This window comes from Gallus gallus, chromosome 20 (assembly GCF_016699485.2).
Source record: "Gallus gallus isolate bGalGal1 chromosome 20, bGalGal1.mat.broiler.GRCg7b, whole genome shotgun sequence".
Classification (NCBI taxonomy): Eukaryota; Metazoa; Chordata; class Aves; order Galliformes; family Phasianidae; genus Gallus; species Gallus gallus.
In genome coordinates, this window is record NC_052551.1 from 9,619,999 (window position 1) to 9,644,879 (window position 24,881).

The 24,881-nt window shown below is 50.6% G+C and overlaps 1 long non-coding RNA gene across 1 annotated transcript in view; it reads right to left on the reverse strand.

The window, feature by feature from the left end:
* Window positions 1-24,881, reverse strand: part of LOC124417336 — a 55,787-nt gene that overhangs the window by 13,820 nt on the left and 17,086 nt on the right. The window contains exons 2-3 of the long non-coding RNA XR_006931921.1: window positions 2,300-2,710; window positions 68-2,012 (exon numbers count right to left, since the gene is read on the reverse strand). This is a non-coding gene — a long non-coding RNA (uncharacterized LOC124417336). The remainder of the gene's footprint in view (window positions 1-67; window positions 2,013-2,299; window positions 2,711-24,881) is intronic.

Sequence of the window (24,881 nt, forward strand, 5' to 3'; positions counted from 1 at the left end):
TTCTTCTTCAATTAAAAAAAAAAAGTGAATTAATTTCATATCTTTCACATTTACTTAGTATCCTTACCGCTTTAGCACATAAAAGCAGCAAAGTATCACAAGAGCATGAAGCAGTGCACTGCAGCAAGAGATGAGAGTCCATGAATGCAACCTCAGAGTGTTCCAAAGGACCAGAATAGGATCAGAGAGTCAGCAGCCAATCACCAGGAGGGCTGAAATAGAGGACACGGGGAGAGTTTGTCACTGAAGCTGTTCTTAGGTCCACAGCAGGGCCTGAGAATGGTGGGTTGAAATAGGAATGATCACACTGGTCAATTGGAAACGGCAGCTGATGGTCATCACATCAAGTCTCTTCTGTGACCCCTGTGAGATCCCAGTGCTGGAACACACAGCCCCCCATGAGAACCAGGCACCAAATAAGACCCTCCATTCTCCAGTTCCTCCGATGCTCAGCTTCAGGAGAACCATCCTGCTCTCTCCTAACCCGCAGCTCATCCAGACCTTTTGTCCCTCCTCCCACGTCTCGAAGGTGCCCCAGAGCTGCTGGCCCACGAGCATCCATGGTTTGACTTGATGACCTTAGAGTGCTTTGCCAACATTAGTGACTCTGTGAACCCCAGGTGAGCAGTGCATTGGGAAGAACCGTCATGCTTAATTTCCTCTGCTGTCCTCATTTGTGAGGAGAAGGGGCACTGTCCTACAGGAGCATTTCACACTGCAGCTGCTGGGACACCTGCTGTCAGAGCAGCAGAACCACTCCTAAGGCTGTGCGAAGCCCAGGGTCTGTGCACGTCCTTGCATTACACTGTCAGCAAGTTGGAGATTAAAACCTTGGGAAAAAAGGCTTTCTCAGCCCTGCAAGCAAAAAGCAGGACAAAGCATCCCTACGACGGTCTCACTGAACCCAAATCCAGCTTCTGCTGTGGTATTGTGGGTAGGTGACAAATCCCAGTGTCTTTCTCACCCTGAATGTCCCACAGCTTTGTTTTCTTGTTAAAGGATTCAGTTTCAGTGGCGGAGATGGGAAGATCTCTCAGCAACACCTCGGAGCACTCCTCACTCTCAGAGCTGTGCTGCCCCAGAGCAGCATATTTAGAAGGTAAAAGCTGGCGAGCCGTGCCCTGAATTCAGCACAATGCTATTTATCTAAGCAGAGAGCAATAATAACACAGCAGAGATTTCATTTCCTTTCAGCACATAAGAACTCTGCTGAGCGAAGGTGAGATTAAATAATACAATAGACAGAAAGAGAGCAAGGCAAAGGAAGGTTTTTAAGTCTTTCTCCTTTGGCAGGAGTTATGAAAACCTTACAGGAGCCTTCACAGTTAAAGCTCCCTAGATATCCTCAGCCTCTTATTGAAGACAGCCCTGTTGTACACTCACCTCCAGCAAGACCTGTGCCTGATGGAGTTAGCAGAATGTAAATACAGACTGCCTTGGGCTTTGCCCACCCTAAGCATTCACCCAGCTTCTTCACTGTGCTACAGAATTGGTTCTTTTTTCCTTCCAAATACATGGGAAAAGGCACTGCTTAGTTCTGATGGACAGTGAGTAGCGTAAAGGAACCCAAATCCTTGATGCTGCTCTCAGCGTAATGGAATGGATGTGTTGGCACGGGCCTTGGCTCAACAAAGGACTTGAAATGCACTGAAGCCAATCTATATCCAGGAATAAGATATAGGTGAGATTGAAGCACGTCCTCAAAGCAGATCCATTTGGGCTCCATCAGGCAGTGTGGGCAGCGCAGCCCACCCGGAGCTGACGAACCACAAAGCGAGCGATACGCACAGAAGGGGAAGGAGTGCTCAAGCAAGAAGCACAGAAGGAGGAGTGACATTTTGGCACCTTATCGCAGTCAGAAAGCTGGGTTTTTGGCTGTGCCTCGCGGCTTTACTTCCAGCCAACACAACAGAAGACGTCGTGCCTCCTGTGCAAGAGCCCATCGGTCTCATTGGAAGCCACAGCGCTCCTTATCGCTGAAGACGTCTTGAGATCTGAATGGGAGCCAAGAGCTGCAACGAAATGTAGGACTTAATTATGTCTGACAAAAGCAAATCAATTAAAGGCTGCTTCACATCTGTGTCGTTTTGATCAAGGCTTCTGTTTTCCCATCTCTTCTCCGCTCCCTTGAAGAAATCTGAATATTTATGGCCAAGAATTAGGTCAAAGCCTAGGAACGAATAAATGTTTCTCCTTGCAGGAGACAAGGAAAATATCTGATTGCTAAACATGAAGCAAAATCCGTATTAGCTCTCAGGACAGCCAGGTAAAGTCTCCACCCATAAAGGAAGGAGCTTACCTGAGTGGTGCTGTGCCTCCACAGCCCGAGCTCTGCAGGAGCACTGGGACTGAGCAGCAAATGCCCAGGATAAAGGTGGTTTATTTCTCCAACATCCATTAGATTTGCTTTTAAACCCGCTGTTAACGATAGCCCTTTCAGGGGAGCTCCTGGACTCTGCAATTTGCTGCTGTTGAAGTTCCCAGCCTCACACCTCAGGGATCTGTGCTTGCAGTGCTGTTTTGGGCAGCGGTGCTCCTAAGAACAATGCTCTTCACTGTTGCAGGGCTTGCGTGCAATCAAATCCCTCTGCTCCCATCCCTGTATGAGGCCTCCTTTCATTTCAGCATCCTTGACCCCCATCATCCAGCCAAAGGAATAGAAAATCGCACAATTCCATGAGGAGTTATTTACGAGGCATAACTACAAGCCCTGAAAAGAAAACAAAAAGGGAAAACATTTATATGGAATGCACAGCAATGGTAAAACTCATGTGCTTGGTGTGAGAGCCCATCCAGCACACAGCCCTAACCATGTGCAAGGTGTTGCAGGAACCACATGAGATCAGCAGCATCCTGAGCCCGGCAAGTTGTTCCCACTGCATCCCCAGCTGTGTGCCTTGCAGGTGAGCTCACAGCAGAAGCCATTCACTGGCCAAAAGCCATGGGAATAAACCATCCCTTCCTCTGCCAGCCCCGGAGGAAGGCTGGGCTCTCCCCTGGGTGTTGTGATCTGGCCATCGTCTTCACGCTCAGCCCCATCTCTGCTCCCTGTGGGCCATTCCTCAGGGAAATTTCAGTTGGAGCCTCACAGAAATGATCATCCTGGTGGAATAATTATATCTGTGTTGAGCTAATTCCTCTCCTCAGAGCCTGCCAAATATTAAGTAAAGGCAACGCAGCGTGCTTTGTCACCCAAGTGCATCGGACAAGGCTGACACTAAGTGAAAACTGGTACTGACAGCATCTCTCTGTGTTCAACATGAATATATACATACATAAATATATATATATGCGTGGCATTTTCTATCCCTGGTAGTTCACAGCTTTCTCCATCCCAGTGGGATTGAAAATTAGCTCTGTCACCTTGTCCATCCGAAAGCACTGTACAACTGGCAGCAACGCTGATAGCCCAATTTTCTTCAGTAACTCTTCTACCAGGAGGAGCAGGATGATTTGTGGCCATGCTGCCTGTGTATTTTCTGACTTTATGCATTTCTCTGTCCTTGCCATGCACTGTCACGAGCAAAGGAGATAAAGGACACCGCCCCAAGCAGCGGTGCAAGAAATGCTCTGCAGCCCTGCAATGCCACTGGGGTGGGAAATAGGGGGTGAAAGGGGTTAAGAACATTTGTGCCAAGGCTTTGGAAAGGGAACAAAAACTGAGCAAGGCATCAGCATGGAGTAGATAGAGGAGGATTACTGACAGCTAGCCCATGAATGCCAGGCAGCGAACAGGAAGGAGCAGCTGGAAGTTATGAACAGGCAGATGCTGGATAGCAGCAGCAGGCTGGGACAGCCTGGTTCCCAAACCTGCACGTTTTCCAGGGCTGCCAGCAGCACAGCTGGGTCCACACCAGGCTCTCTCGAGGAGGAGCAACACCAGCCCCTAAGCCTGAGCTTGCCCCCCCTTCCCAAGAAGGGTCCATGCTGTAAGCAGACCCCTGAACCCCCGTGGGCTGCTTTACACATCCTTACACACAGGAAAGCAGCCATGGAAGTGATAGATTTTGTTCTTAAATAGGAGCAGCTAATGAGATGTCTTGCAGAGATGGGCTGCAGAGGTTGTGTGGGGAGATCCCAAGATGACACGGAGTCATTTGCTCCATGATAAGATACCTAGAAAAGAAAATAACCACGGGCACCAGTGTGCTGCTATTTTGGGCTCCTTCCTGCTCCCAAAGCCATCAGACACCTCTCTAAACCAGAAACATTGCACCCACAAGGCTATTACCAGCCTGCATACAGTAAGACCATTTTAGCTAATTAATCCCCTCCAGAATCCGAATTAGCATCTCCCATGATTGCTGGTGGCTCACAAAGAGCCCGCCAGCGACCCCACGAGCTTTGGGGAGGTGCTCCGGGGACACAACCCAGCCTTAGGAAACTGCTCTGCCTCTTCACTCAAGGCCCTTCGTAACACCCAAGAGGCAAGCAGCAGTACTGATGGCACTACCCAATAATTAAACTCTTTGTGATTTACCCTCTTCCATACCTCTGACAGATGTTTATGGATCGATGAGTTGGCTGGATGCAGCAGATCTGTGGTCCTCCAGCACTCTGAGGCAGACCAAGGACCTCCTCTGCCCCCCTCCCACAGAAACTCATGTCTTCTGTAGAAGCCTTTTAATTCCTTCTTCCTGCTGCTCTCACCTAATTGTCTCACTCTTATTTAATTCCGAAAACTGCTTTTGGAAGTCTTTGAACGTGAAAATTGAAGTTCTGTCCAGTAAGGTGTTTCCCCATGCAAAAATAACCTCAAGAAGGCCTGGGCTTATGAGGTTCTGCCATGCTGGGCATCAGAAAATGCCTCCTTTAAGTAGTCTTGGGCATCAGAACACAACCTGCCACTTCCCAGCACCAAACCATCCCATAAACGTACATGAAGAAGGCTGTATATCCCATTTCTACACCATGTTCCAGGGCTGGGCTCTGCTTGGGTCTCCTCTGGAGCCACCAGCAACCACCACCACCACCTGTTCTTTTCAGTGAAAGAACCTCTGCATTTCCATCTATCTTAGAAAGGGCTGAAAACAGCACCATAAAACCTAGGTCTGCTATTACAGAAACTCTTGTCTGTTAATCACGGCTTAATTGTTTCATACCTTTTGTTAACCTTTTGTTAAGTCCTGAACTACTAACTACTGAGATGGTGATCATTCTCATCATTAATGCACGAACCCTGGGGCAAAATTATTCAACCATCTTAACATTTGCACTCTCTCATTTGAGAACAACATCAAATATTCAGAACAGAAGCCCGGGTGGGAATGAAAGGCCTCGATGGAATAGCAGATGTTCTAAGCAGAGCTCCCACTGCTGCAGGTGAAGAGCAGCTCCAGAGGTGCAGTCAGCACCGCTCCCACCAAGGGTACCTGGCTGAGCAGCATCTGCACATCTTCTTCCCCAAAGCATCATAGAACCATTGAATATTTGAATTGGAATGGGCTCATAAGGATTGTTGAGTCCAACCTCAAGATTGCAACCTCCGTCCTTCAGCACCATCTCATCAGAGCAGGGGGGAAGGTGAACCCACACCAGCTGTGGCGTTGGGGGAGTATCCCAAATTACACCAAAGGAACTGAGCTTTAATTGCACTGCCTGTGGGTATGGTCGGAGCAAGGTGCAGCTCTGGATGGGAGCTGAGGCACAGCAGGGAGCTGGTTCCCAGCTCAGCACAATGCCTAATGCATGTTCCGAGAGCAGAAGGAAGGAGAAACGGAGCAAGAATTGGCCAAAGACATGAGTTTCTGTGGGAGGGAGGCACTGCAGTTCCTCGGTCCTAGGGTAGCATCCAGCCATTACTTCCCTCATTGTGGACCAACTGCAACCCAATGCTTGAGTTGAGCCATGGAGGAAAGCCAAGCTCCATCAGAACCAGAGGGGTGGCACTGCCTCACCAAAGGTCTTTTCTTCAGCACTTCACCCACTCTTGCAGGAAATATATTTGCAGCTCCCCTTGTGCTCTTCCTTTCTCCAAAGCAATAGGCAGCAGCTTTTATTAAACAAAAAAATCTGCAGGGCATGTGTGGTCAATGGCTTCTTAATAACATTTTTAGTATTGTGTTCCCAAGGGCTCATGTAAATAAAAAATGAACAAAATAAAAAGAGAGGAAAAAGCACAGCAAAACAAATAGGTTGTGCACAGTCTGCTCCGAGTGCTTAATAATCCCCAAAGTGAAAGGCACTGCAGGGGAGAGGCAGGAGCCACGCTCCCAATTACACCCTGTCTGTCCTCCTCATAAACCAGAGAGATGGGGCTGCTGCTGGAAGACACCAATCCTAATGCTGCTGAAGACCCATATTTACCTCGTGTGGTTGAAACGGGGTTTGAGAGCCCCTGACTCTGAAGCACAGGTGAAAGCACGTGGATGGGCAATGCTTCCCATGTGTCATTTCGATTCGGGCTTTCAGTTCCTTGCAGGAATGCTTACAGGAATCCAATTCTGAGCTCGAACTGCCGAGGTTTTGCCAAAGGGCAGTCTGGATCTTTCCAGGCAGGCAAAATTTGCAGCTGTCCCTGTGCTGGCTCGCTTAAACACAGCAGAGTGGGGGCAGAGCTGTAGGATGAGGCGTTTCCAAGCAGAAAGGGACATCGCTCTGAGCTGGAGAAGGCCAGGACAGGTGGGATGATCACCAAATGCCTCCAGCCCGATCCCATGATGCTCCCAGCTGGGGCAGGAGCACTGCTAGGGGATCTCAGCAAGGCAAAGGCATCGCTGCCATCCTGCAGGACCTGAAGGGGACCCTGACATTGTCACCACGCCTTTGATTCATTGCATGGCTTCCACAGGCAGCAGTGCACAGATGAAGGTTAATGCTGCTGATTTCTCCCCCGATGGCTGTAAGAATCCTGCAGGACACAGCTCTCCGCACCTCACAGCATGGGCCACCTCTTACACTGCAAACATTTCATGTTTAGCATCCCCTAGCTTAGACTCAGCAATATGAGAGTAAGGCAGAATGCAGGGGAAAAAAAGCCTTTTTCTTTCTTTGAAAACAACTCGAAGCCTTCCTTGGAAAGGAATTATCTGTCATTTGTACCATACTCAGCAAATGCAGCATTGTGTTACACGGACCTTTTAGGAAAATTAAAGGGCTGTTGCTGCTCCAGCTCTGCTGCGGTGGAAGCTGACACTGTCACTTACTAATAAGATTAAGGGATTTCAGAATCGCATTGCAAGTCCCTCAGTACCTGGATGGCTCCCCAGCCTCACTCACAGGTACACGCCCGAGTTACTTCATGCAACTGAGAACGAGAGAATTAATTTCCAAATTGAATGAAAGCCCAGAAAATCCAGCAGGCAAAGCCTCCCCGGGCCGGGCTGATGGTGATGCTCTGCAGCGCAGCCCTTCGTCCCGCTCCAATCCCGCTGCCCACGCTGCACACTTTGCCAGCACTTCACCTGCTTGTGCAAACAGGGACACCTTGCAGAGAAACGAATGCGGGCAGCCCTGCACCTACCACCTCCTGCTCCCATCCCACTGCCATCACCCCACCCCGATGCTGTCCCCAGGCAAAGGGACATTGCAAAATACAGCCGAACCAGAGCCTTGCTGTGCTCATCCCTCCACCCCACATCTCCACCGGCCACCACTGCTGCCCTGCATGGAAAGCAGAGCAGGATTCCCTCCCTCTGACACACCCCGAGGTGTGCACACTCGCAGCACTGCTCCCTCGGCTTTCACAGCTCCCCCACTCCCTGCAACCTGCCTGCAGCGTGCAAGGCGAGTTATCAGCGCTCCCAGACAACCAGCCAGTTTGCTTTCGCCACAGTAATCGCACATGGAGATGAGAACCTTAATTGAATAACCGCTTTTCTCGACGCAAATGTAAGCGGGGATTTTTGTTGGGCTGTTTTCCAACAAGGAATCCTCGTGCCCTGCATCCGCTGAGTCGCTCCTTGTCACTTGCAAGGCTCCTCCAGGCTGGGAGCGGGATGCCCTGCCTCCAGGGCTGCTAATTGCAGGACAGCTGAGAGTTCGCCCAATTAGCAAATGCTGTTAGTTCAAAACATCTCAGCAAGGCGTTACCACGACGTGTAATTCGACCAGCTCTCACTTTGGTGAGTCATGGGATGGGTCCATTGATTTCTTTTCCGGATCGATAGCAAACAAGAGTGATGTGAGGAAATCAGCTGCACGTTCCCTTTGCAAAGGTGCATCATTTGAAAGCTGTGGTTACCCCATGGTGCCTGCTCTCCTGCTGGTTGCAGCACGTTGCCTTCAGCCTCTGCCTTAAGCACTGGGAAGTCTGAGACGTTGGAAGAATAGGCGACAGGAGGAAAATCCAGAGTGGCAGTTTCCTGTTTGGTTTCCAGCTGCTAAGCATTTTGTGGCATCCTTATTTATATCTCACCTATCCGTGCAGTGCTATAAATGGTCGTTCCTTCAGGTTATATTGCTTCAATGTGCAGCAGAAGGATCCCATATATGTGTCAGGTACTAATGGGAGAGGTGGCCAGACTGCAGATCTCAGGACAGAGCTTTTACATACCACCTAAAAGAGGTTTCCCTACTGCCCTCTACCTCTTCTATCCTCTCAGCAGCCGTGTTGCTACACCCCAGCTACATGCATGGGGAAAGGAGACATCCTATGATGAGACAGCAGCAGCGCTGAAAGCACCAGAAGCACTTTTGCTCCTGCCAGGAGCTGAGCTCCTCATACAGAAGGATACGATCCATCCATCAGTGGTTCAGCTCCAAACTGTGTTTCAAATACCAATTATTTCCCCCAGGATAAGCACCTGGAGGAAACCATTCCTTCCAACTTCAGAGCAGAGCCAGCCAGCCCCACACCCCACGCACCTCTCTGGTTTTCTCCTGCCCCAGGCTGCCAACAAAGCATCCTCTGCAGAGCTTCGCTAGCCACATTGCAAACCATTCCATCAGCCCAGCCGTCCCTTACTCAGAGAGTGCTTGACACTCTATAGCAGCAATGAAAATGAAATAGCAGAGAGACTGAAAAAAAAGAAATGGAAAGAAAGAGGGAGAAAAAAAAGCAGCATTGAGCTGGGAGTGTGGCACTATCGCCCTGCCAAGGAGCAAAGCTGAGATCCTGCACTGATCTCAGAGGCAGAACTCAGGAGCCGGCAGCTATCCAAGTGACTGCTTCCATCCCTCTCGCAATAGATGTGGAATGTAAATCAGGTATTCCAGCCCGCTCCTGCTTTATAGCTGTAATTGCTTCAAAGAGCATCTCACGCTTGCTACATCAAGTGCCAAGCGTGAAGAATTGCCAAGGCAAAATGAAGGTGGAATTACAGCCATACGCCAACTTAGCTCAAGCCAAGGCAGATTTTCCATTGCTCACTCCGGAGCAGCATCGGATCTGTGTGAGGAGCTGCAGGGATGGGTCACATCCCCAGGACACCTCAGCCATCCTCTCCTCACATTTATAACCACACTCTGCAGCTCAGGAGAGCAGCGAGGAGCTCCTGCAGGTGGGGATCATCCCTCCCCAATGGGAGCCCACCACCAACCAGCCCCATTTCTGAGTAGCCATTTCAGGGCTTTCAAGTGTTGCTCAAGAAATACCCAGAGACTCCCTTACCAAATGGGAACGCAAGATTCGTGCTCTGGGTTGCTGGTATTTTCCCCCTCAATTTTTGTAGCTTTGCAGAAATGTTGCTTAATTCACAGATCCATGTTAAAATTACCTTTTGGAAGGCTGCGATTAACCCAAGTGCATGAAACTATTGGCATTACAGGTCGTTTTTCAGCCCTTGGCAAGAAAATGCTTACCCTGTGATGAACTCATCCCTTCCATATGAGCCAGGACGACTCAGTGCCATTCTGCTGAAATCCCTCCTGGTTTCAGAAGAAAACCATTTAAAGTCAATTCATTTCATCACGCCAAGTCTGAAGGATGAAACAATTTGAAACGGAGAAAACTGCCACGGTGTCTCCTTTGGGTCCCACCAACAGAGTGGGATCTGCTTCACCCCAAGGAAAACCCCCACACGGAGCACCGCAAGCTGGACACGTTTCCACGCAGCGCCAGGGGAGGAAAGAAAGCCTCAATGCCAGTCAACAGATCCTACCATTTTGTAGTGCTTCCCCTTCCCAACTGCTGCGCTGGCAGAGGGGAGCGTTGGGGATGTTCCCAGCCCAGTCGTAGTAAATAAATCCTGTGCTCCTCCATCTGCTGAGCTGCTGGGCTCGCAGGAAGCCCCCACGGTGCCACCAAAGGCAGGGATCAGTGCCAGCTCACCGTGAGCTGGCTTCCAACGCTCCTACCCCAAAACCAGGGGCTTTAGGGGAAGGCAGCCCTGTTCCCTTTGGTGGAGGGATAAAGCTGCCCTGCATCGCAGCCCGGTGCCAGCAGCAATGTCACACCTGCAGAAATATGAATATGCAGTGAAATAAGTAAAGCTAAAACTCAATCCCTTACACAGCTCCTGGTTGTTGTATTGGCAGCAAGGGGATGAGTGAGTGCTCATCATGGCTCTCTCACTTACAGAGCACCCACAGACTCATCCAGACGCAGAATATATCCCATAGAAGAGCCAAACCCAGCACAGCCCCATGCCCGGTGCTGCTGGCAGCCAGGAGGGATCTGAGAACACACAGCACATGGAAAAGCTTTGGCTATTCATGCGGTCATCACACCATGAAAGCAGAGGAGAGACAGAATGCAACGCTGCCCACAGAAACACCAAAGGCAACAGTGAGTGAAGAGCTGCCTCCATGGGAGGTGTGTGGCTTCATTAGAAGGGGACCAACAGCGGGCAAGATGCTGCAGATCAGCATCTCCCTTGGAGAGAGGAGGCACTGCAACGGCAAAGGTTGGTGTGAGCGCTGGAAGGATTTCCCAGTGCCTCTTCTGCAGGAGCAGACAGGCAGGCAGCTGCAGGCTGGGTTCAAGGAGCCCCATTTCTGCAGAGCCCTTCCTTCAAAGGAGAGCTCCACTCTGCTCTGTGCTTTGGATGCAAAGGGCATCGCCAGGCTCCACGTGGCTGCTCAGCACCCGACCTCAGCAGCGTGAGCTCTGAGGCAATTACCTGTCCCTCTCCTTGCTAATTGCTCTTGGGGAAGAAGGATTTCAAGAAAGAAAGAAAAAAAATTAAAGTCCAGCACGGTGCCTCTGAAGTACAAGGCAGAAGACCTTTATCTAGCAGGAAACACAGAGTTTGTGTAGCATCCCTGGGAACTGCAGACTGCTCGGTGGAAATTAAAGGTCATCCTTTTTTTATTATTTCTTACAGAGATGCAGCCCAAATCGAGGATTTTGAGAACAGAGGGGAGATAAAAGACAAAGCTCCAAACAAACCACGTTCCTTGGTGTCCTTCCTTGCAATAAATAGAGAGAGGGAAAACATCTGGCACAGGGGTGGAAGGGAACACTGGGAGCTTTGTCCCAGCAGCCCTGGGCACCGTGAGGTCCTCATTCCAGAGTTGGGTTCTCCAATAGGGTTGGGACCCCCAAAGCCATAGGACGGAGTGGGGCAGTGCTGGGGCTGAGGGCAGCACCATGTGCCCATCCCTCTCCTCGCCTCCCCCCGCGCTCCCACCTGCGATGTATTTGCAGAAAACTCTTTTCTGCAACGTCTGCCACTCGGCAGTCATTAGCATCCTCCCACCATTTGGGCTGTCATTTTCCCTAATGATATATTTAAAGAAAATGATACCACAGGCAAAGCATTTCTCGCTGATTACAACACATGGCAAGTCCCAGCACCAGGCATGAGTCAGCCGCCGTCACTCTGCTCTTGCTGCTCCTCCCGGAGCCTCAGGGCAGCCTGTGCAGATCTGCTCCCCCAAAACCCACCCGTATGGGGGTCCTGCCCCACACAGGTGCCCCCAGCCCCGACTTCTGCGCCACCACGAGGTACAGCTTGAACCCAAATGGATGGGTGCTGCATGTCTAAACCAGGGCAGCGCTCACGCAGAGACTCGGTGAGGTTTTAAATAAGGCATAGCTACAGCTGGTGCATTTGTTAGACACATCTTTTCCCCTTCATGGCTGAGCTATAGCAATCGCACTGCGAAGCTCACACGCGCAACCCATCCATCCTGGGAGCTGCAGGGCAAACAGAGGCTATTTTAGAAGTCTGAAAACCAAGAAAAAAAAAAAACCAACAACAAACCAACAAAAAGAGAAGCCAAACCCAGCTTCCCCGAGCAGCTCCTAATGCAGAGAGACCCAAGAGATGCCGCTGATACCACCTGGGAGTTCATTTATTGCCATTAAGTTGATGAGCAGCAGCATAAAAGGCAGAGACAGACAGCTGTCATGCACACCCCTCATTAGAAGCCGGGCTTCCTCAGTGGCAGCTCCCCTCCAGAGAGCTGCCAAACGTTCCATATTTGTCTCAAGCATTTAAAATAAAACCTGGGGAAGGACAAAACGTCACCTCTCATTTCAACACCACGCACCAAGTCCACCTGGTACAGCTGCTTCTGAAATCCATGCACCGGGCAAGGCCAACTAGGCTTGCAGTCATGCTGCAATAAGCAGATCTGCAACCTCTGTATATTTGCCCACCCCAGGTACAACATTGGGTTAAAAAAACCCTTCAACTTTGATTGGAGAAGAGGAAAGTGTTTCACCTTTCTTGCAGCACTTCTCACCAAAAGGCCCATTTTAATTGCTGTGCTTGCGAGGAACAGCTAGAGGAAGGGACAGAGCACATCAGGAGCAAATCCACTGAATCCAGCACCAACTGGAATGGTGTAGGAGCCAGGGGGCAGCATCCCCCCTGCAGCCCTTTAGATGGGAGCAATATGGAAGGATGCAGCCTCCCCTCCATCCATCCCTGCAGGCAAATTGGGCTGCCAGGATCCCAGGACACCATCACTGCTCACACCTCGTCATACGAATTGCTGCACTGCAGCTCACACAAGCATGGCATGGAGACGCGCCTGTTGCTTTGCATCTGCAGGGATTTCACACTGCACAGCAGATGCGGAGCAGCCAGGGGACACTCAAGGGGCTGCAGGCAGTGCCCAGGGACACAGACATGGTGCTCAGATCCAGCACTCCCAGCAAGGCTGGTGGCACCAGAAACCCAGTGACCAAAAGGTGGGAAATGTGGATTTGCAGCTGCAAACAGTGTCCTGCATGGTGGCACAAGGAGGGGCTGCAGATCACAGATTGATCCGCCCCTAAAGGTGAACGCCACAGGAGAAAACAAACTGCATGTTTGCATTGCAATAAGTAACACACAGCACATCACCATACCTGTTTTGCAGCACCGCTCCCAACAAGGCATCCTCATGATTGCATTCCTTCCTATTGCCTTGGCGAGCATGGGGAGACATTGCACAGCAGAGGTGGGAGAAGACCCCCAGCATCCTCCAGCTCAGATGGAGCAGGGCTCTCCATCACACATATCACAGAAAGGGAGCTTCTTCCTCACCTCAAAGCCTCAATCAATGCTTTGCTGTGCTCCTCTTTACACCTATTAAGCAAAGTTCTTAATTACTGAGGAGGGGTGGCAGCGAACGCTCAACCTGTCAGCACAGTGAGTGTTTGCCCTTCACGAGGATTAATTTCTAATAGGTGAGTAATTTAGAAATTTCAGGAGTATCAGGTGTGTAATTTGGAGCAGTGTGTCACCAACTCCAAAGCTCGCAGCCACGTGGATTTCAATCAGATCGGAGCGATTTAACTTGCAAAATACAGGTTGCAGTTCTGGAAGGCAGGGCAATGTCTCCTTTTGTCTGAAGCACCGCACTCGTGTCTCTCACCAGGAGATGCTGTTGTCAGTCACTCCGATTCCAGCAGGCATCATTACTGCTAAACGCTGCCTTTGCTATTTCGGGAAGGAAAAATGCATTTCCACAGAGCTCTGCAGTTGCACCGTGGCTCAGCACCGCTTTGCTGGTGCCCATTGGTAACACGGGGCAGCAGGAGTGGCTTGCAGCAGGCAGCCTGCAAGGAAGGAGATGCCCAGGCTCTGCTCGTAGAGGGAAAGGAATAGGGTAAGAGCTACAGAGTGTCACTGCCCCCAAAGCACACAGATCCCATCTATATAGCAGAACTTGAGGGTTTTTCTCTTCTTTCTCACCATATTTTCACCAAAGGAATGCCATGAGAAGAGCACACAGACACAGAGGTGCACAGCACCACGCGGGGTCAGTGCTCCCACCAGTGCGTGACGCATCTCAGAGCATCACCGGAGCCATAAGCAGGGTCCTGTCCTGGCACGATGTTCCCCACACGCAGTGACACAATCCCCAACTTCATCCCAACTCCATCACAAATGCAATGTAACAATCTTGGCCAGAATCTGAGATTTTCCCTAAGGCAGCCCCAGAGCCCACGGGGACAGCAGCAGCACGCAGCCCAGGGGAGATGCTGCTCCCGCTGATAGCAGCAGGGCAGGTTTTGAAGCATGGTAATAAAGCAGGGATATGGCTGATTTGCATTTCTGTGGCCTCGTTTGGATCAATATAAATTTCATACACTGTGTTTACGCTGATAAGTGCATGCAGGCACCCATATACAGCTTCGTGACACCCCTTTGGTTTCCCTCAATCAAGCTGTCAGAGACAAAGCCGAGCTCCAAGAGCTCCTAATGATCTCCAGAAATAGCACTGGGACAAGCTAAGAAAAGCCTCCACCATCGGGATGCATGGCAGAAGCTGAGGGCTGGTAGCACCACAACACTGGCTGAGGGTTCACATGGACCCCAAAGCTGAGGTTTGCTCAGTATGAAGCCACCTCCTCATCCATCCCATGATCGGTCCCAGCATGGCTCCTCACAGCTGCCCACCGAGGCTCATCACGCACATAACGCATGTTTCTCCTTCTCCACCTTGCTGTTTCCTGTAGCATCCTTGCACCTTCAGAAAAGCCTGTATTCACTCAGGAATAAGACGACAGGAAGATGCCAGGTTTGCATTGGCAGCGCTGGAGCAGCCGCACAGAAGCAGATCCTTCTGTTGTTTCCCACCTGTGGTCCCAGGGAAGACGGGAGATGCAGCTTTACAGCACAGCAGTGGCCGCTGGGGCATCCACACATCCCTCTGCCCTCCGCTTCCATCGGGGTGTGCGGATCCCAAAGGAGCCAAGAAAATGCTCTGGGTTCTATTAGGATAAGTCATGAAAATAAGATATCTAAACGGATCACTCAGGAGATCAGGACTAAAGGCGAACGGCTGAAGGAGAAGAGGAAATCATTCTCCCGTCAGGCACTCAGGGTCCACAAGGATGTGCCCACAGCCAGCAGGAGCCCAAGGCTCAGTGCTCTGCCACTGACCCTACTCCTCTCACCAGACAACCCACAACGATAAGCGAGGCGGTTCAGCTCCATTCCCTTCCCAAGAGGAGAGAAACGTGCCAAGACGACACAGAAATTGAGATGTCTGAAGTCAAGCTGTTAAGACACTTAAATATTCCCTGTGCTCGAGCTAAGCAGTGCCTTAAAACCATCCGGTGGCTCTGACAGGCTTCGTCTCATCTGGATGCATCCATCAGTGAGACAGGGCTGGGAACAACAGCCATCCTGAGCCGCTTCTGCTTCACTTCTGCACGCCTCTGTCCCAGCTGCTCCTCACCCAGTGTGTCCTGGGGCTGAAGGATCCACTCAGAAGTGCTTTGGTTCAGACTCACTGGCGATGTACTGGAATATTTGCTTTAATTGCTCTGGTTTGTTTGATTCTTCCCTGTTCCCACTAAGGTCTTTCTGCCTACCAACAAGCAAAACGCACACTTTCTACCAAGTGCTCTAACATTGATTTTTGCTTCACGCTTGCACAGTTCTCTCATTAAGATAAGCTACCAATAGGTCCAACAGCCTCTGGTCTGCAGAGCTGCAGAAGGAGAGGGCATCTGGAGGACCCCGTCCCACTCCCAGCTATGGAACAAAGCTCCAGACAAACCCAACCAGAGCTTAAACTGGGTTGACCAGCCCAGGTCACTGCTAAGCCCAAGAAAAAAACTTGTGTGCATGCAAGGAGTCCATGTTTTCCTAATGAACCATCTGCACATCTATGAACAGCTTTGTTTTTCCTCAGTGACAGCCATATCCCCTATGGGCACAGCCAACCGTCCCCACGTGAGCCTGCACACACAGCACCACGAGCACCTCCAAGCTGAAGAACCACGGTGTGCTTCTACTGCCAGCAGAGCTCACTTCTTTCCTTCTTGTGCAAAGGGTGACACACGGAGCAGGGCTTTCTCGTTGCCTTTACAAGCCTACATGATGCTGCTGTTATAAAGACTGCTCGAAAGCTCAGCGCGATGCTCTGAAGTAAGCATTGCTGCGAAATTCCTCCTCTTCAGTACCTCATTTCTGCCTCCAAACGGATTTGCAGGTGGGATGGGGCAGGAAGCACCTTTTCCCACCTGACAGGAAGAGCTATAAAGGCAGATCCTGACTTACTGCAGCTCTCATTCAGAGCTAATAGCTACTTTCTGCCCTCAGCCCCGCTGTGAATATTTTACTGCCACTTACATTCATTCTTAGCCCCGATTTTGCTGCTGGCACCAGGTTCAGCCTGCTTTGGATAATCACCAAAAGCAAGTGACATGTTCTGTTCTCATTTTTGTTTGTGCGGATGACTACAGAAGTAAAATCATGTCGCTGTCATGCCTGATGCCGGCAGGTTTTGTACAAGTGCTTCCCCACAAAGCCCTGCCAGCACAGCTCATACCTAATCCCTTCTAACCTCCTCCTGCTCAGGATTTGGGGCTGCTTCCAGAGCTGACAGCCAGCGGGGCGGATTTCAATCCCTGCCTCCAGGACATCCTCTCCCACTATGCAAGAATAACTTATTTTGTCTTTGAAGGCGCCCATCCATGGGGCCATCTGCCTGCTGAGCCCACCGCTCTCACCTCCAACCCAACGTCCATCCCCTGAGATCCATGGCTGGAGCGGCAGTCCTACCCGCATACACCACAATAGGTGGCAGAAAGATCAGACAGCAGGGAGGGAAAAAAACGCCGTTCTCTTGAATATTCAGTATTAATTGAGGAAGTGGATGGGAAAAATCGGGTACACTCTGCACAAACACTTAATAGGCCAGATGGGTTGGAGTAATTCTAAGCAACGGTTTAGTAAACGTCTTAAGAAGAAAATGAATGCAGCCACAGAGCTGCATAAGTGGCATTCAATAAATACTTCAATCAACATGCATTAAAGACCAGAATAAAGGCTATTTGTAATTTTCAGTAGGTAAAGAAACCACTATGATTTTAATGAGACGTGAAGGCTAATTAGTAACTGGTACTTAATAAGACAGTGATAGTCAATGGGAAAAAAAAAAAAAGGAAAGCACCCATTTGAAAGCATCGCTACCATAGAACTGTATTTTTCTTTTAACATCATTCCTGAGTGGTTTCCACCAGGAGAATTGGCAGGCAGATGGTTTTTCCTCCTTTAAGCAGTAAGCACTGCTGCAATGAGGATGGGGAGGAGCACGCAGGTTGAAGCAGCACCAGGGGGTGGGTTACCCACACGGTGGATGGGGAGAGGGAGGTAGGGGTGCAAAGCAATCCTTTCCACAGCAAAAAGTAAATGTGAGCGGACGTGCATCACTACTCCAGAGCCATTCCTTCTTTCCATGGTAGACAACCTGCTTTTCACAGCCTTCTCTTGCTTTGAAGCTCAGAATAAGAGATGTCATGTGTCAGAAGGCTTAAGTGGGTGCTGAGAAAGCAAAGACTCTTTCCAAGCTAACAGGCTCCTCACCACTTCCCCTTGTTTTCTGCACCCATCTGTGCACACAACAGTTGGACTCGCATTTCTATTTAGAACCACGTTGTTGCCGTTGCTGCAACGTTACTCTATGGCAGGAGCAATTCTGCTCAGCAAGGAGAAGCCACCTGTGGCTCCAGGAGGCTGACACCTGTCTTACTGCCTACAGAAAGCCCACACGGGGAATATTAACTCTGCCTGCAAGCCATCAGCAGCTCTTGCTCACACACTTCCTGAGGCAAAGCGAATCCATGCAGGCATCTCCCTGGGGTCCTGTCCTCACCACCCTGCATCGCCATACCAGCACAGCCCTGTCCTCATGGCTGCACCCGGCTGCTCCAGGGCTGTACCAGGAGGGCACGGTGGCAACACTGAGAAACCTCTCCGAGAAACAGCAGAGAGGCAGACTCCCAGAAAACACTCCTGGAAACAAACGAATCATCTAAATTAGAAGATGAGCTTCAAAAGCTGTTGCTTAGGCAGATCTGTGATCTAATCCCATGAGTCACGGCAGCTGTGCCTGGAAAGCAGCACAGACTCTGCCTCGGTTTCTAGCAAAGCAGAGCTTCCTTTCACCACTTGCCCTGTCAGCTTCCCCGTGGCTTCACAAAGCACTGGGACACCATCGTGCTTCAGCCTGACACCAGGACAAAGCTTTACCAGGGCTGAATCACTCCCTGTTATCCAGGTTTCCATCTTCACCATTAGAAAGAAGCAGAGCTACAAAACCGCGAAGAGCTCTGTGAGACGGGAAGGTCTGAAGGTGAAGGACGTGAGGTAAGAGGACGTGCCCATAGGGAGCTGGCATTTCTGGGGATGAAGCAGAGTGGAAGATAATCCTTCAAGAAAAGGTTAAAATTAACATCCTGATTAAGATACAGCTCACAGAAATCAGCTCAACGAAACGGGCAGGAGGAGCTGAGCGTGAACGGAGCCCTGGGGAAGGCTGGGATGTCAAAGTTACACAGCCTTCACCTTCTGCCTCTCCCATGAGCTGACCCGGGCTCCGCTCTCCTTGGCTGGGTGAGCATCTCCAGAGCTGACACAAAGAATATCCCTCTCACAATGAAAATCCCTCTCAGAAGACACATCAGCACGGTGCCACACCGTTTCCATAGGCTTCACTCTTCAGCCTTCTACGTTTGCTTACAGTTTGACAGTTCTGAGCTGTTGCAGCCCTGGCTCTTTGGGATAACCAGTCTCATTAACTGTTCTGGGACACCTATAGAAAATGTATGGCTTCAGCAGAATTAAACCACCACCTTCTGTGCAATATCAGTAATGGAAAACGCCAACCCAGAACCTGCAGCAGACCCCTCAGCATGAGTCTCAATGAGAGACCATCACAAGTTTTAATCATAGGCCCATAACAGGGCTATGTAACACCCAGGACTGCCTTCCCAAAGCATTCGTTCATGGTGCTGTAAGAAAGCAGCAAACCTTGGGTGGCATTCATGATGAGAAAACAGATAAGGGATGCTGCACAGAAGGGAATAGGAACGCAGGGAGAGAAAGGAACAAAGAGAATTGCTTCAGCACCGAGCATCGCTATCTGTGATGTCAGTAATTAGCATGGAGTTATGATTATCACAGCGAGCAGATCATACGGTGGGTTTGCTCCACACAAGCACTCATTTGCAGTTAAATTTTACACCAAATTGCAGCATGAAAAAGAACAGCTCTCCATAGAGGCCAAGGCAGAATTGCCAGAGAATATGGAGGTATTCAACAAGCCCAGTGGAAACAGAGTAAGGGACTCAGCATAGTAAATCCCGCAGAAAAACACGCACTCATCCCCAAGGAAAAGATATATATATTTATTAAGGAAAAACCTGCTTTATTCTAACTTGCCTGGAGCACAAGGGCAGGTGCTAGGACTTGGCTAAAGCCTTTTTTTGCACCATCTCAGTGCCTCCGCTGCGTTTCCCCTTGTCTAGACATCTGCACTCTGCATGCAGAACGAGCACTGCTGACGACAGAGGGGAGATCTGACTTGCATTTCCCAGCCCCGTTTGCAGGCACTTTGCAGACATAACTGATGACGCACTCTGCAAGCCCAGGAGGAGGCTTGGAGCTTGTTACACTTTTTGCTGCAGAGACACGCTCTGCAATCACTCCAACCACTTTAGGAACCTCAGCAAGCATGCAGGCAAAGAAAGGCAGCAAGAGGTCCTGAGCAGCACAGGGACACAGCTGGAGGAATGCAGCAGTTCTGTAGCTCAGGCTGGGGATTGCACAAACACGGCCCGCAGGACTCCCTGCAAGTTGCACTGCCAAAGTAGAGAGTGATAGCAAGAATCTCCAGGATCCCGGGCTCCAGGACCCCGAGCCAAGCCCAGATAGCAGATCATCTCCCCCATTTCTCCTGCTCTGAGCAGTCAGAACGAATGGGCCCAATCCAGCAGCCTGAAGGTGTCCTCCCTGCTCACTGCCTTTAGGAGCAATGTGAGCCGCCATTTAGTCAATGGGAAAATAACTTGGTTTAGCTTCTTCCCCTGTCATTAGCGGGCATCGCATTAAGAACACTGCAAATCGCTGAAGAGAGGAGGAAGCACTTGTGCTAATCAGATTTCATTAGCTGGCAGCACCGTGCATCAAAGCAGGCTAGAGGCAGCAGAGAGGGGACTGCACTCCTAATGGGAAACCTCAACACAAGCACCACGTCCTTCTGGATGCAGCATTTCCTTGCTCAACAAACACCAGGGTCCTCTCCACAGCACAACCAGCGATGCACACATCAGTGAGCACAGCACCCCCAGCCTGGAGGCTCTCTCCAACCCTGGGGTCCCTGGGATGCTCTCACCTGGTGCCCTCCTGATGACACGTATCTCCTTAATGCAGCAGAGAAAGCCATAATGAGCTCCCAGAGCTGGGATCAGAAGCAAAGACAAGCCAGAGCTAGAAATACGGCACAGGCTCTAAACGCAAGGGTAATTTCCCTACCTGACAAGGACACTCAGGGTGTTTACTATCTATCATGCATCGCTCAGCCTTGAAATTAAGATGCAACATATGCAAGAGCTCAACCAGAAACACAGGCTCAGGGCGATGACTTGTGGAAGCTGGATTCATTAAGCCACTGAGTTCCATGCTCACGTCACATCAACTGAGTTCAGCAGAGCACAGAACCCCTTGAAATTAAACCAGCTCAAAGTTTTCCAAATAGAAATGCTTTCATCTGGCACAACTTAACACACACTGCCCTTCTATGCAGATTGGCCCACGCTGGCACAAAGCCCCACACGCCCCCCCCTTGCCATGCAGGGAGACGTGCCCAGGTGCATCACGTCTCTGAATAACAGCAGACACAAAATATGGCACTTGCTTTGCAATCGAAAAGTTAGCAGGAATAACAGAAGCACAAGACAAGCAGCAGTCCAGGTGCCCATGGCGACAGCACACACGGGTTTTGCTGACAGAGCTCCAGCCCAGCACTATTCAGAATTGCCATCAGCTACATCTGAGCTTGCAGGAGAAATCTAAGTAGGTTTCAGCCCCTCATCACCCAAAAGAAACACTGACGTGCTATCCAACCCCAAACCACCCTTCTTTAGTCCTACCCCATTCCCATTCCAGACTGGGTTCAGGCCTCCATGGGATGGCACAGCTCTGCATCGCTCCTGCAACAACCGCACCAGAGCTTCTGATTTACAGGAACAGCAGGAACTTAAACCAGTGCATCACCCGTTATCTAGTGCTGTTACATGTTGTTAATTCCATTAGCACAAATCAACGAGAAGATGCACCACAGCTGTGCACACCCAGCCCATAGCCCACCAATCCCTCACAACCCAGGTGGCTGCATTACCAGGGGCATTAAACAGATTGAGTAAAAGAGCATGAAAATACAAATTCCTCAAGCTCTCATCAGCTTTTTCCAGCTTTCAGCCCACCAAGAGTAGCTGTTCGCTGCCACTGCAGTTACTGGGATTAAATTACCTCCATAGCGAGACCCACCTGCGTTGAGGCTGCAGTGCCATACAGACACACACAAAGATGCCCAAGATGCATTATCCTCACCCACACAATGGGAAAACTGAGAAGGATGCAGAGCTCAGCCAGGAGACCTTCCCCTTCTCAGCCAGCCCATGGTGGTGAGTTGGGTCTGAACCCAGCCAAAGCATTCTACAGTGGCTTTCAAGCAGCTCCCAAATTCATCGCATCTCAGGCACTCGGGGACACAGGATTCACCCAGTTCAGCTCAGTAACATACTGTGCTTTGTTTCCTTTATTCAGGGATCCAACTACATTTTATACATTAACCTAAGCCTTTCACCAGCACAATTAATTCAGCAAACTGGACTATTCATAGGGCCGTTGTTGCTGAAAGATGTGCAATATGAGCTACTAAAATATATAAGCAACAACATAAGGGACTGCAGAGTGGATTGGCAGAAAGTAATTAAGTGAGCTGGAAACTGGCCAGAATGGTAAAATGAATTCGTTTGTTTGGGTTTCTTTTTTCCAAATGGCCAGAAGTGATCCAGGCTTCACGTTGCTGCCCAGCTCTGTGTAATAGCTGGGAGAAGCAGTCTTCTCTGCTTCAGGATGGCAGCAAACCCATTGGACACGCCTTGGCATATATGGGGTGAGAGGCAACGTGCTCTTTCCATGGACCCAAACATTTGTATGTACAGCAACCAGTGCAGCTGGGTGCAGACCTCACCTGTGATCTCTGGAAGAGCAGAAGAGGAGGACTGCAGCTGCTGAGTCAGGGAGCTAGCATCTCCCTGTCTGCAGTTCTTGTAGACTCCCAAACCCTCTAGTTCACCTGCACAGCCCCCACTGCAGGAGCTGCACCTGGCCCAGCTCCTCCTGAACTGACCTTCAGCCTTGGCTGATGCAAACCAGGAGCTCCTGCAGCATCCCCATGGGCAGGGCTCAGCACCTCAGAAAGATCTTTCAGGATCAGAGCTCCAACATCTTCCTGACAATAATAACATTAATAATATATATACACACACACACACACACAGGAGTCAAAGCTGCAGCCCCCCACACCAGCTCCTCTGCCCCCTCTGGCTTTTATTAAGGGGCAGTTGCTACCTGACAGCTCCTGCAGCTCCTGTTTCACTACAGCTGCACCTGCCCTGGGATGAATCAGTCCTAAGGGACATTCCCCTACCAGCATCCCACCACAAGCACCAGAGGCTTTCCCTGCCCCACAGTGATACTGAACCACAGTGGAGCCCATCTCTTCCTGCATCCTTCCCCATTCCCACTGCCCTGCCTGGCCTTCCAGCCCCAGAGCTGCATCCTGACCTGGACCACAGCTCCCAGCCCTCTCTCGCACTAATTACATGAGGTTGTCCTGGGGTGGGGTGAAACAAACAACCTGAGCTACAGCTCAAGAGGCCCAAAATGCCCAGAAATTGCTGTTTATGTGGGAAATAAACAGCTGCAAAGAGCAGCGAGGTCACAGTGAAGCATGGAGTGGGAAAAGCGAGCCTCTTCTTGACTTCTTCTGCCTCTAGAGAGCATTGTTGCATTTTCTTCCCAGCAAGAGACAAGAACAGAGGCATCTCCCTGCTCTGCGAGTAGTGGCACTTGAAATGCTGCAGTGGCACATAACAGTCTCGCACTAAAACCCCCATACATCCCTTCTGCAAGCTCTGAGGACTAACAAAGCCTCGCAGAGAAGGTCACCGTGCTTTGGGATCCAGCTTGCTTCTCATTCAACATGCATCAGGGGCTCACAGCAAAACACTCCTTGGGAAAGGGCAATTGTTCCTCCCTGAGAAGAGCAGAAGGGCTCTGTAGAGCATTGCAGCGTGGGCAGGAGATGGGGAGGGAGGCGGTGAGAGCATGGGCAGAGGGAGGAGGAGGAGGAGGAAGCAGGACCTCGTGTGTGTGACCCGTGCTCTGCTCACCTGCGGGATGCAGCCCTTGCTTAGGCACCAAGAGAGAGGGCAGATCCCTGATGGGACCGCAGTGAGCCTCACCTGCTGCCTCTGTGTGCAGGATCCATCCCACCGCAGCATCCCTGCGTGACATCACCACCTCCTCTTCCTCCTGCTCCAGCTGCCCCATCCTGCCCTCATCCCCCACTGCCCGCTCCCTCAGTCCGACTCATTATCCACGATCAATTAAAATATATTTTTAAAAGAGCTTCATTACTGCTATGAAGAGAAAGGTTATTACTGGTCCAATTTGCCACAGACAGAATAATTACTGTCTCCCACGCAGTGAGTCAGGCTGCAGCCAGGGCTCGGCCTCCGGGGACGAGCGGTGTCTGGTGGCAGCCAGAGGGCGATGTGCTCGGGCTGATGGGCTGATAAGGGGCAGCAGACACCGGCGAGAACATGTTGTAATGAGCTGCCTTCGCTGAAACGCTCCGTGCTTTCAAAGCTGGCATGTCTGCCATCATTCTCTTCTTCTGGAGCGCGGGAGGGAAAGCGGAGGGGCAAGGACAAGGAAGGCGTGCAAAGGGCAAAGCAAAAATACCATTTTGCATGAGCTCAGCTGCTGTGAAATCCTTTAGAGAACTCCCAGCTGCACATCCAGCGCGTCTCAGGGGAGGACAGCAGCAGGCTTTTGGCTCCTCCAGGTCACAGCCACCTGGGCAGAGCAGAGGGAAGCTCTGAGCAAGGCCAGCACTCGGCAGCCATCTGCACAGCCAGGAGTTGTTATAAACAGCACCAGCCGGTTTGATAGGGCACTTATTTGCAGAGGAAAGAAGAGCAGGAAATGCCGGTGCTAGGAGGCAGGGTGGCAGCTGAGCACCCAGGATCCCTGTAAGAACCAACACCTTCCTTACAATGAGAACCAATTCACCAAAACCTTGGCAACATAGGAATTCTCAGCTCAGAGAGCTGCTGCCCAGCATCGTGCTCCAAAGCATCACTTTCCCTTGTGTATCCCCACTCCCACCCCGGCACTCTGCTGAGCTGATCTCCTCATCAGTTGAGACCTTAACCCCTGTGCAAACCCTGGCTGCAGGCAGGAAAGGCACAGCCCTGTGATACAATCAGTGCACTTCTCTTTTGGGGTGATTAAGGGTTTGCTTCGGGGGCTCTGGGCATGGGAGAAATGGGCCAGCTCAAGCGTTTGGCCACTGGGTTTTGTGCTTCTCTTCTGGAGTTTTGCACGTGGCTCTGCTCCCTCTGCCCTGCTGGCTCCGTGGGCATGGTGGGGATGGGTTGGGGTTGAGCTCAATGACCTTAGAGATCTTTTCCAACCTTAATAATTCTGTGATTTTACGATCTTATAATCCTAGAAGCCAACAAGACAGGGGATCCC